Raw genomic sequence first — 9,059 nt, 5'->3', positions numbered from 1 at the left:
TCAGGGTTCCATAGCCGCAGGCAGAAACTGGAGCAGCAGCACAACCAGGTGGACTGGGGACAGCAAGGAGACATCAGGTCAGGTAGTACTGAGGCATGGTCCCCCGAGAAAGAAAGAAAGAAAGAAAGAAGGAAAGAAAGAAAGAAAGAAAGAAAGAAAGAAAGAAAGAAAGAAAGAAAGAAAGAAAGAAAGAAAGAAAGAAAGAAAGAAAGAAAGAAAGAAAGAAAGAAAGAAAGAAAGAAAGAAAGGGGTTAGAGTTCACGAGAGAGGGGACTGTACTGGTAAATTAAAGATTTTACATTCTCAGGATTTACATTCTCTGTAGAGAAAATATATCTAGCAAACCATTCCTGAATAACTAGCTTGATTAGCCTATTGCAAAACTACAACTCAGCTATTCTGTTAATAGTCAAGGTCACATTGTCTGTTGACCATATTCTCATTAAACCTGGGGACTTTCCGGATAAAGGCTTAGGGATCTCACATAGAATTACATACTGTATTAGAACACTAAAATGATCATTTAATAGGATCTCTGTGGTTGCATGTTTCAGGAGTTGAGGCTTGAGGAATTGAGGAGTTAAACTGGTGTGGGTGAGAGACTTCCCAAACTCACCTAGTCTGGACCTAGCTGGACCCCGACCAGTGGATTCTCTGCCATTATTCACAGTTCACAGCCAAGACTAGTGGATAACAACTGAGCAGTTTAATCAACTTATATTATTAACCATGGCTCTTACAAAGAGGTTCTGTGAGGAGAAGCCTTCATCAGCAATCTGGCATCTGTGGGACTGGTGAGTGGGACCATCTGGACCATTTGAATACAAAACAACAACACAATAGCTTCAGTACTTTGTTGAAGCACCTTTGGCAGCGATTACAGCTTGGAGTCTTTTGGGTATGACACTACTAGCTTGGCACATCTGTATTTGGGGAGTTTCTCCAATTCTTCTCTGCAGATCCTCTCAAGCTCTGTCACGTTGGATGGGGAGCATCACTGCACGGCTGTGTTCAGGTCTCTCCAGAGATGATTGATCGGGTTCAAGTCCGGCTCTGGCTGGGCCACTCAAGGACATTCAGAGACTTGTCCTGAAGCCAAGCCTGCGTTGTCTTGGCTGTGTGCTTAGGGTCATTGTCCTGCTGGTAGGTGAACCTTCACTTCAGTCTAAGGTTCTGAGCTCTCTGTAGCAGTTTTTTGTGCAAGGATCCCTCTGTACTTTACTCTATTCATCGTTCCCTCGATCCTGACTAGTCTTCCAGTCCCTGCTGCAACCACCATGCTTCAACGTAGGGAGGTTGCCAGGTTTCCTCCAGACGTGAGGCTTGGCATTCAGGCCAAGTAGTTTAATCTCTTGTTTCTCATGGAGAGTCCTTTAGGGGTCCCTTGGTCACTCTAACAAAAAGACCTGATAGGTGGAATGCTGCAGAGATAGTTGTCCTTCTGGAAGATTCTCCCATCTCCTGAGAGGAACTCTGGTGCTCTGACAGAGTGAGCATCAGGGTTCTTTGTCACCTCTCTGACCAAGGCCCTTCTACCCCGATTGCTCAGTTTGGCCGGGCGGCCAGCTCTTGGTGGTTCCAAACTTCTTCAATTTAAGAATGACAGAGGCCACTGTGTTTTTGGGGACCTTAAATGCTGCAGAAATGTTTTGTACCCTTCCCCAGATCTTTGCCTTGACACAATCCTGTCTCGGAGCTCTACGGACAATTCCTTTGACCTCATGGCTTGGTTTTTGCTGTGACATGCACTGTGGACTGTGGGACCTTATATAGACAGGTGTGTGCCTTTCCAAATCATGTCCAATCAATTGAATTTACAACAAGTGGACTCCAATCAAGTTGTAGATAAATCTCAAGGATGATCAATGGAAACAGGATGCACTTGAGCTCAATTTTTTGTCACATAGCAAAGGGTCTGAATAATTATGTAAATAGGGTATCTGTTTTTTGATTTTATAAATTTGCAAAATAATCTAAAAGCCTGTTTTCGCTTTGTCATTATGGGCTATTGTGTGTAGATTGCTAAGTTCTTTTTTTCCCCCATTAATTTTAGAATAAGCCTGTAACGTAACAAGATGTGAAAAACACGAAAGGGTCTGAATACTTTCTGAAGGCACTGTATATGTGAAACTATTTATTTAATACATTTTTAGCTCTTGATCAAACATGGATGCAACTCAGAGATTTGTTTAACAAATACATTTATTTTCACACACACACACACACACACACACACACACACACACACACACACACACACACACACACACACACACACACACACACACACACACACACACACACACACACACACACACACACTTTACCCGATTGAGCAGCCCTTCCCTTGAGACAATGGGTGGCAGACCTTTCTCTCCCGCCTTGCAACATGGTCTATTCATTTCTACAGCGCTGCTATGGACCTATCCATCGGCCCTGGATGCCTCATCTCATGCCAGAATGCTTAAGGAATTCGGTTCAGGCTGAGCTGACAATTTAGCAAGCTCCTATAGAGGAAAGAGAAAAATAACTTATTCATGCCCCCTAACCAGACATATCTGCCTAAGAAATTATTTCTGCACTGGGGCATAATGCAGATTGTTGTGAATATTTTCAATCCTTTTTGAACTACAACTCTTAGCTCCCTCTTAGCTTTCATTTATTAATTATGATGCTCTTCATGCTCATTGATATTATCTAGACGTGATCTCATTTAGCCTTTGTTTTCATGCTGTGTCCCTATAGACAAGTGTCCAACTCACCGGAGTGCAGGACAGGCTCGAACAGGCCAGCCATGCAGATCTCCTCCTGTTTCCCATGGACAATGTGCTGGATTGCTGGGGACAGGCCAGGTTACGGGAGAAGATCAGGGAGTAACCATCCTCGCAGCGTCCATCGTCCTTCAGGGTACGGCAGGCGTAGGTATCATAGTCGGTGTCAATCATCCAGTAGTTGTCACCTCCACTGGCCAGGTAGCTGGCCAGTCCCTGGTAGTTCATGAACATCTTGCTGGGGTTGGTGGGGTTAGGCACAGTGTACTGGGCAGCCGTGTCAGCGCACAGAACATAGAACCTGTCAACACAACAACACACACTCATTTGCACAGAACATATCAACACACACAAACTCATATTAGCTCTCACGACTTAAAACCAGAGGTCAAACACATATGCACGATCATTGTGATCCATCACTTACAGTGTCAAATGTTGTCTATATTTCCTGTCCACCAATTAACATTTGATTGGTTTGTGCCATAATTCTGTGGTCTATTAGACAAATAGTTTCGACACCAATTAAATTGATATTAATCCACATTGTTCCTTACAACTAGACAATTATTTTAGTGTCTGTGTATGCTTTATATGCTAGTTCTTCCAAGTTGATGCAGATCTACTCACCCGAAGAGAGTGACACGTCCCTTGGAGGTGGCGGTCATTGTGCCGTCAACATCGACGGTGTACTCAGCAGAGATGTTGTCCTGGATGGAACAGGCCCGCAGGGTCCTTCTTCTGCAGAGCGTATCACTTCCCAGAATACTTTAACAGAGTAAACCAGAGATAGAGAAGATTGAGACGATGAGGATTGAAATCCAGAGGAGATTCAAAACTTTATTCGGCAGACCATTGTAGTCGTTCGTCTCTTATGCATTTGCATTACACATGATCATAGCCATGTTTATCCGATCATGTTTAAAACTGACATTGTTCACTTGTTTTTATCTGTCTAGGGATGTGACCCCTAATGTGTGCACTGTAGCAAAGCTCACCCTCCGGGGGTCGAAGTCCGCCTTGACTGTGAAGCTGTCTACCACGCAGGAGGCAGACCAGGCGTGTTCCTCGCAGGCCAGAGACAGTGAGGATGAACTGACCACACCAGACAAGATGCACATCAGATCAGGCGAGAGCACCTCAAATGATCTGCTTCTAAGTTAGTAAACATTCAGTGCGTTCCTAGAGACACTGTAGTAGTGTATCCTCGTTGGAGTAAAATGAGGACACACTACTACAGTTCCTAAAGTTCAATGGTCTTTCCGTTACATATTCATAGGGTTGTGAGGTAGAAATGAATGCCATATTTCACATGAAGGTAAGACCCAGATGGAGACATGTAATTAACAATGGTTTAATAATCCAACAGGGGCAGGCAATAGACAGGTCAAGGCAGGCAGGGGTCAGTAAACCAGAGGTGGGGAAACAGTACCGGACGGCAGGTAGGCTCAGTGTCAGGGTAGGCAGAGGTCAATAATACAGAGGTCGGGCAAAGGTACAGGTCGGCAGGCAGGCTCAGGGTCAGGCAGAGTGGTCAGGCAGGCGGGGGCCAAAATCAGGAGGGAGAGAAAAATAGAAACTGGGAAAAGCAGGAGCTGAGAACAAAAACGCTGGTTGACTTGACGAACTGGCAACAGACAAACAGAGAACACAGGTATAAATACACAGGGAATAATGGGGAAGATGGGCAACAGCTGGAGGGGGGTGGAGACAATCACAAAGACAGGTGAAACAGATCAGGGTGTGACACATGCACATGTTTTTAAGAACAAAAATAGGTGGCAGGTTTGAATCCTGAGCAGAATGCCTCAGACATACAAAAGCAAAACTCATTCTTAGCTTGCTAGTATCTTCCAAAAACAATTCATACTGTATTTAAGAACAATATTTACATTTTCAGTGAGATAAGTCCTATAATAGCATGAAATATATTCATGGGTCCTCTCCATCAAGACGCTGGACCTTACCTATTTTAGTGAGGATGAGCAGTGTGTAGAATTCCGTGTTTTGTGTCCGTTAAGGATTTGGAATCTCTTGTGTTTGGGGCCCTTTATGCACAGTGAACACAGACAAGGGTACTGATTATTTTTCACTTCTTGTAAGTAAATAAGGTGCTTAAATCACGGGTTAATCCGGTTGGTGATTTTCTGACTATAATCTGGCTTCGCTTCTGAATCCACCCATGCCTCCCGTAAAAACAATTAGGGCTTTATGTAACTGTGAAGACACACACACACATTTACGATGGGAAAATATATTGTCCAAACACTAAGGATCATTAGGAAGAAGAAATCATACCCCAGCACATGCTGGAACACAACAACTAATGAGCATTAGTTATTGTGTTCCAGCACGTAAATCCTTACTGCTGATGATAGAATACTACCACCAGCACTGCTTTGTAGACCTTGAGACTAGTTTGGAGATCCTGGAGTATGATTAAACAGCCAGCAGGCTAAAATAGTATTTTGGAAATGAAATGTAGGGTTATGTGAAGCGCCACTTGAGAGGCATCCCTAACCATCAATATTGTAGTGTCATCTACCAGCCGGATCGCTCTCTGTCAAAACTATTGCGTTCAAATGTTTTGAACCTTGGTGCTCTATGTGTTGTTCTAATCAGTCCTGATAATTGACTTGCTAAAGGCCTGACCCCTCCTGTCTCAGCCTCCAGTATTTATGCTGCAGTAGTTTATGTGTCGGGGGGCTAGGGTCAGTTTGTTATATCTGGAGTACTTCTCCTGTCCTATTCGGTGTCCTGTGTGAATCTAAGTGTGCGTTCTCTAATTCTCTCCTTCTCTCTTTCTTTCTCTCTCTCGGAGGACCTGAGCCCTAGGACCATGCCCCAGGACTACCTGACATGATGACTCCTTGCTGTCCCCAGTCCACCTGGCCGTGCTGCTGCTCCAGTTTCAACTGACCTGAGCCCTAGGACCATGTCCCAGGACTACCTGACATGATGACTCCTTGCTGTCCCTAGTCCACCTGGCCATGCTGCTGCTCCAGTTTCAACTGTTCTGCCTTACTATTATTCGACCATGCTGGTCATTTATGAACATTTGAACATCTTGGCCATGTTCTGTTATAATCTCCACCCGGCACAGCCAGAAGAGGACTGGCCACCCCACATAGCCTGGTTCCTCTCTAGGTTTCTTCCTAGGTTTTGGCCTTTCTAGGGAGTTTTTCCTAGCCACCATGCTTTTACACCTGCATTGCTTGCTGTTTGGGGTTTTAGGCTGGATTTCTGTACAGCACTTTGAGATATCAGCTGATGTACGAAGGGCTATATAAATAAATTTGATTTGATTTGATTTGAAGCTGTATTGTGTGAGCTAGTGTTACACTAGGCTTTGTTTGGCTCTGATGTACATGACTGGCGTGGTGAAACAGCTTTAAGGTTATTTACTGTATGTGTTGTGCTCCATGGAGTCAAACGTGATGCAGTAAACACTAGTGCTTCTGTTGTGTCACACACACACACTTGAATACACTAAGGCACACACACACACACACACACACACACACACACACACACACACACACACACACACACACACACACACACACACAAGCAGTGCCATGTCACCATGATCTTAGTTATTTAAGAATCTGTTTTTACATAACATGTCCATTTTTACCACCAGCATTTACTGTCTGAATGGAGTTTCTGCTGAGGCTATTCTTATCCCCCTGTTACCAGTAAAAGACAATGTGCACTCTAAGGTGAAATCCCACTACTGGGTGCTTCTTGCCAGCTGTCTGGAACTTTCTGTAGTTCTCTAGAGACACCTGGCTCTGAGGAGTGGCTACGTGTGGCTGTAGACACAGGGGATGATGGCAAGAGGCTGAACATGAGGCATGGGCCTGAATGATTGGCTAACGGGCCCAGCAGAGAAGTACCACCACTACTCAGCCCCTCTTCATTCACTCTCCATTCATTTAATTAAAGGCACTTCTGGGTAGTTAGAGCATTGTGTACTGTACTTCTGGCACTACTCTGAGGCATTACACACAATATTATGGTCTATTTCCTGAATAGCTCTTTAGGCATTAGTAGTTGTTGAGAGATCTTTAGTTGTTTTGTACTTCTTTAGTTGTTCTGTAGTTCTTTAGTTTTTCTGTAGTTCTTTAGTTATTCTGTAGTTCTTTAGTTATTCTGTAGTTCTTTAGTTATTCTGTAGTTATTTTGTTGTTCTGTAGTTCTTTAGTTGTTCTGTAGTTCTTTAGTTTTTCTGTAGTTCTTTAGTTATTCTGTAGTTCTTTAGTTATTCTGTAGTTCTTTAGTTATTCTGGGGTTCTTTAGTTATTCTGTGGTTCATTAGTTATTCTGTAGTTCTTTAGTTGTTCTGTAGTTCTTTAGTTTTTCTGTAGTTCTTTAGTTTTTCTGTAGTTCTTTAGTTATTCTGTAGTTCTTTAGTTATTCTGGGGTTCTTTAGTTATTCTGTGGTTCATTAGTTATTCAGTAGTTCTTTAGTTATTCTGTAGTTCTTTAGTTTTTCTGTAGTTCTTTAGTTTTTCTGTAGTTCTTTAGTTATTCTGTGGTTCTTTAGTTATTCTGTGGTTCATTAGTTATTCTGTAGTTCTTTAGTTATTCTGTAGTTATTTTGTTGTTCTGTAGTTCTTTAGTTGTTCTGTAGTTATTTTGTTTTTCTGTACTTTAGTTATTCTGTAGTTATTTTGTTGTTCTGTAGTTCTTTACTTGTTCTGTAGTTATTTTGTTGTTCTGTAGTTCTTTAGTTGTTCTGTAGTTATTTTGTTGTTCTGTAGTTCTTTAGTTATTCTGTAGTTATTTTGTTGTTCTGTAGTTCTTTAGTTGTTCTGTAGTTATTTTGTTGTTCTGTAGTTCTTTAGTTATTCTGTAGTTATTTTGTTGTTCTGTAGTTCTTTAGTTATTCTGTAGTTATTTTGTTGTTCTGTAGTTCTTTAGTTATTCTGTAGTTATTTTGTTGTTCTGTAGTTCTTTAGTTATTCTGTAGTTATTTTGTTGTTCTGTAGTTCTTTAGTTATTCTGTAGTTATTTTGTTGTTCTGTAGTTCTTTAGTTGTTTTGTAGTTATTTTGTTGTTCTGTAGTTCTTTAGTTATTCTGTAGTTATTTTGTTGTTCTGTAGTTCTTTAGTTGTTCTGTAGTTCTTTAGTTGTTCTGTAGTTATTTTGTTGTTCTGTAGTTATTTTGTTGTTCTGTAGTTCTTTAGTTATTCTGTAGTTATTTTGTTGTTCTGTAGTTCTTTAGGTGTTCTGTAGTTCTTTAGTTGTTCTGTAGTTCTTTAGTTGTTTAGTTGTTCTGTAGTTCTTTAGTTGTTCTGTAGTTCTTTAGTTGTTCTGTAGTTCTTTAGTTGTTCTTGTCATGACTCCTACCGAAGGTGGCTCCCCTTCCTGTTCGGGTGGCGCTCGGCGGTCGTCGTCACCAGCCTACTAGCTGCCACTGAAGGTGGCTCCCCTTCCTGTTCGGGTGGCGCTCGGCGGTCGTCGTCACCGGCCTACTAGCTGCCACTGAAGGTGGCTCCCCTTCCTGTTCGGGTGGCGCTCGGCGGTCGTCGTCACCAGCCTACGAGCTGCCACTGATCCCTTTTTTCCCCTTTTCTGTTTATTGGTTTCACCTGTGTTTAGTTTAGGCTGATTGGTTGGGCTTTATTTACCAGCCGGCCCGCCTGCTGGTTGTGCGGGATTATTTCAATGTACATGTGTACATGGCTGTATGTCACGGTTGTCCGTGTGTTTGGGTTTTTGCTGGACTGTTTAAGTCCCCCATGTTTGGGGCATTTGTTTTGGTTGGCGTCTGTTCACCGTTGTGGTGCATTAAAAGTGAGCGCCACCCTGAACTCTCTGCTTCCCGCGCCTGACTTCTTCCCCACTACACCCCGGGCGTTACAGTTCTGTAGTTCTTTAGTTGTTCTGTAGTCCTTTTAAAAGCCACATACTGTGCTGGCAAACGACAAGCTGATGGCTGTACTATATTCATACTTGGAAACACGTACTTGATCTAAGGCTGGAAGATTTTTGGCACGTCTGTTGATAGCATATAATATTGTACTGCGTCAGACCGTCCACAGCCCTTTCTGTGCTGATGTTCAATGTCGGCATTTTGGTTACCATTTTACAGTGTGTATAGGTGTGTTGTTGCTCTTTATTCATTTGTACCTTAGGTGAAGAGGCTGAGAGGGAGCATACATTTGCCGACTATTTCTGACATATCAAATTAATTGAACTGACATTTAAAAAATTCCAGGGGCAGTAAAAGATAACAGAAGGTGTATTACAAACAAGTAATGGTTCTACTATTTACTGGTT

The 9,059-nt window shown here is 42.5% G+C and overlaps 1 pseudogene; it reads right to left on the bottom strand.

Moving 5' to 3' along the window:
• Window positions 1-8,452, bottom strand: LOC115117636 (purpurin-like; annotated as a pseudogene).
• Window positions 8,453-9,059: the final 607 nt, after the last annotated feature.

Source organism: Oncorhynchus nerka, linkage group LG4, assembly GCF_034236695.1.
Source record: "Oncorhynchus nerka isolate Pitt River linkage group LG4, Oner_Uvic_2.0, whole genome shotgun sequence".
NCBI lineage: Eukaryota > Metazoa > Chordata > Actinopteri > Salmoniformes > Salmonidae > Oncorhynchus > Oncorhynchus nerka.
The sequence above is the reverse complement of the archived record's forward strand: the minus strand, read 5'-3'. Positions and strand labels throughout refer to the sequence as shown.